The sequence below is a fragment of the Amblyomma mixtum genome, chromosome 4 (genome assembly GCF_055824585.1).
Source record: "Amblyomma mixtum isolate Tamu chromosome 4, ASM5582458v1, whole genome shotgun sequence".
Lineage (NCBI taxonomy): Eukaryota > Metazoa > Arthropoda > Arachnida > Ixodida > Ixodidae > Amblyomma > Amblyomma mixtum.
The window spans coordinates 37,036,056-37,040,304 of NC_143015.1; the positions used below are offsets into that span (position 1 = coordinate 37,036,056).

The 4,249-nt window shown below is 43.4% G+C and overlaps 1 pseudogene; it reads right to left on the minus strand.

The window, feature by feature from the left end:
* Positions 1-953: 953 nt before the first annotated feature.
* Positions 954-3,114, minus strand: LOC149346238 (uncharacterized; annotated as a pseudogene).
* Positions 3,115-4,249: the final 1,135 nt, after the last annotated feature.

The following is a 4,249-nucleotide window of genomic DNA, read 5'->3' on the forward strand; positions in this document are numbered from 1 at the left end:
GTGCCTGGGCAGTCCATGGCCTAGTGGCGGGGTAGAGATGGCCCACCCCCTAGCGCGTCCTTTTTTCCAGCATTCAGTACTTTAGATATATGGTAGCTATTTGGAATTCATGATGATGTAAAATCTAAACTTGACCTCATAGTTCTCCAGCGCCACCTGAGTAATTCCACTCTGGTTAGCAGGGTCATGATAACAGCAAGAGTCGTTTGTTTTGAAAGTTTTATTTGCAATTGTATGAACAGAACTCGACCATATTCACCATAAAGCTAAGAAAAGCTTTCAAAATACAACCATATGCACTTCCAATGACTAGCACAACCACATCAGTCAGAACAGCAAGAGCTGAAACATATGTATGATTTGAATACATGCTCGAATAGTTGTACCCCTGCAACTGCACTTTCAAATGTAATTAAGTGATAATGGCATCAAGCAGTGAATAAATTACTGCGCACTGAATAAATGGAATGCACACACTCCAGGCCCAGCATACTCTGCCGATCCTAACTGTAGATCAGTCATAGATATACAATGTGTCACTAAATAGCCAAAGTTGAAAAAACATATGTTGGATAAAAAGGAAGTTTTGATGCAACAGAAAGAAATAATGCTTTCATGTTAGGCACTGCGGAACTGATGAGAGTCTTGATGACGCAGTTTGGTTTCCGTCTCAAATATTTGCTGAACAGAAATACGATAGATGGATCCAGCAAGCCGGCGGTAACGTCCAAACCTGCTCTCCAAACTGTCAGTTTGAAATTTCCCCAGCAAGACATATTCAAAATTGAGCTCTTCGAGGCAGTACCTGCTGAGTTCTATCAATGCATATGTCACCCGGAGTGCTGCGTTTGTTTCTGATGTCAGTGAACCAGAACGGCTGCCACTCATCTTCAGGTCATTTCATGTGTCCAGCCAGTCTACAAATTCACCAAGAAATTGCATCTGCATGCCAGTCACGTTTCTGACAGGCTCATGATAAGGATCTCCGAGGTGTCGGCCCTTTGATGGTATTTTTGTGTTCACGATGCACCACCATCTGTGTATTAATTCAATGAACTCCGCAGTGTCAGCGGCATAAGGAAAGCCGAGTTTCGTACCGGGAGTCTTCAGAGCTTGTGCTACAAAAGGGTTGATTACTTTCAGCACAAGTTTCAGATTTTGACGCTCAATATTTGTTAGGTGCAGGGCCTTGTATGGTAGTCCATAGGAAAATTTGGACAGGTGCTGTCGCTCCGAAGTATACAGGTCCCGAAGCGTCTGAAACACAGCTTTTTTTATTTCAAGCTTTGATTCTGTGCTTTTAAGCCCCGGATAAAGAAAAGATGTATCTGGATTTTTTTGATGCAGCCAATTGTTCCTAATGCACTTTAACAGGGGCACAGGATCCACTGCAAAAGGCAACGGCCGTGAATTGTCTGCCGGATGAGGATACACTATGTCAATTGCTTTTTTCTCGGAAAATAATGACATTACTTTTCTGTTTTTAGAATTGTTATCGCTTACAACCGCAATAACCTTGAGACCGGCTTCTTCAAGCCCTAAAATAACCTTTTCAAGGACTTCATGCTAGTCACTTGCATCAATGCTGAAAACTGGCAAGATATGTGCCACATCTTTGTGTCCAGAAAGCAACGACTGCGTCATAAATACGTGCGCAGTTCTGGCACCTTCAGAGGAGTTGGATGCTGTTCCCGCGAGGGAACCTCCCTTATACTCAAAATATTGTTGTATATGGATCTCATCCATCATAAGTGTTACCGTCCTCTCATGGGGTTTCAGATTTGCTTTTTTTGTTATATAACTTAAAAACCCCTGATCGCTTTGCTCTACCACAGGGCTAACGTTGTATTTGTTACAGAGTCTGGTGATTGTACAGGGATGAGGCAAGATCAATTTTCCAGAGCTGCAAACAAATTTGTACACATGTGGGAAATTGTGAAAAATATGCTTGACAAGATGACAAGCTCTGAAGAATATCTAAATGCAGTCCGTTCTCTGAGGAGCAGATGAAGCTGTTCTTTCAAAAATCTTAGGATTTCCAGCTTTTCCACTGGCAGAAGGTCACCACTTGAAAGGTCAAGAAGAGAAAAAAGTACCTGCTTTCAGTTTTTCGTCTTTCTCGCAACGTTCGGGTGCTTTGAACTGCTGCACACTTTTGAGGACAGATTCCAAGCTGCGCATGTCTTCAAGTCTGTCGGGAACTGACATTTCACCACCGCGCAGCTCAACTTTTCTCCAAAAGGCTGACACCTTCAACAAATTATTTACTACCACGGAGCGTTCGATTTCTGGGTGCGCTAAATTCTCGTCAACGTGAAAGAATGCTACGGCGATGTCAGTTTTTCTCACCACCCAGAAGTCTGAGGCGCTAAAACTTTCAAGATGAGACAGAAGTTGCCCACACGACGAGACTTTGTTCCTGCGCTCCTCTTCTTCGTGTGTCGCAAGTGACATCTCGATGGCATCTTGCAGACGAGTCGCTTAACGTCGTCTCCGTTGTTCATCGGGCTGCTCGCGAATTGGTGCAGAATTAGACAAGTATGATGGGCAATTAGGCAATATCGTAGGTACCCCGTCAGGAGTGAGTCGGGTGAGGTTCATCGCAACTTCTATTGTCTTTCCATCAGCATTCTGTGTACGATGTTGTAGACCGGAGATATTCGGGCTTAAAATGGAGCTCGCACACCTGCATAAAAGAGAAATATTCCACTTTGAGTACATGAAATTTTTTTACGTCCTATTTTCTTTTTTTCTTTTGCAATGTGTCTGCTGTTGTTACTACCACAGATTGGCTAATTATTGCTATTGGTGTTGCCTATACGTGCTGCTGTATGTCAGTTAACTGGCATCAACTGTAGTACGCCGTGTATCACACTGGTTGTGTGCCATATGCTTAATGCATCCGAATGTATATTATCTTTTGAAATTAACAGTGATTGACATATGAGATATTTATATTACCTTTGGATCCCGCAGTGTGTCAATGTCCACTTCATCACGCCGGATGGCCTGCTTCAATTTTATCCTCCCGTCGTCTTTTGGGAATGAGAAGACGTGGACCTTCGGACCGCCGTCATATTTTCCACGGCAGTTCGGCACGCAACAGCGGCCCATCCTGGGCTGCCGGAACTTTCACTGACACTTTCACGAGGTGGATATGCAGCACACAACACACGTTTGCTAAAGGAAATAAGACCACGCTACGAAAAGAAACACGTGCTTAGCTTCAGAGTCAAGCTGCCGTGACAGGACACTCCACACAGCACGTGTGTACTGACAAGCCTAGGTGGTAGTGCACCAACTTGTTTGACCGGTCACCCCTACCGCCCGACTGGTCAAGATGGCGTGACGTCAAAGGGAGCGAGGAGGAAGGTGCGGAGGCCTTAAAAAATTCTAGGAGGCTTTGCTCACACTCCTTACATTTAACCTTCATTAGCTTAACCATCTTAGCAGCACTCGATTATTGCTACCATGAAATGCTAAGATATCTACAGGCTCAAAACAAAAAACTCTTGAAAACACGTGCACAAATAAAATAAAATACTGCCTACCGCAAATGCCGATCGATCGCTTAGAAAAAAATAACTATCTAAAAAGTTAACGCACAAATAAGCACTGAAAAACTATAGCTGCGGGCCAGAAAAGACCCGGCCGATTATAGGTCACTGACCTAAATTCTATTCTTTATCCTGCACTTCCCCTAACAACCTAAAAACTAAACACACCTTACTTTAAAAATATTAAAAGAAAGTACTCATCTATTTTACGCACACTGTAAGAAATGTGTGTGAAATGACAGGCATTTTTACGGAAATTTTCTGTTCTCATACAGAGAATATATGTTTTGCGCCCTTAACAGAAACACGTTCACGCAAAAGAAAGTAATTTTCTGTTTTTGGAGCCGCAACACGCCCATTTCAACGAAAGTTGGTGACGTAAGCACCGCCGTTACACAAAAAAGTGATCCGAAAAACCTTTGCTACTTTTCATCAATCACGTTACATATTTTAAGCGTCAAAAAGTTTCTATGCACAATATTAGCGCGCAGAATGAGAAGCAGTACTATTTGCTGCGATCCTGCATTCATCGATTGACGGCATCATGGAGGACGGCATGAACGTGAGCCGGGAGCTAGGATAATACCGGCGTGCTGTGTCCGTGATTTTCACCGATCAGACCGTTCGCACACAAGGTGAGTGGTGCGCATTTTTACCGGCATTAATGATACGCTTTTTGTCGTCTTTTGGGA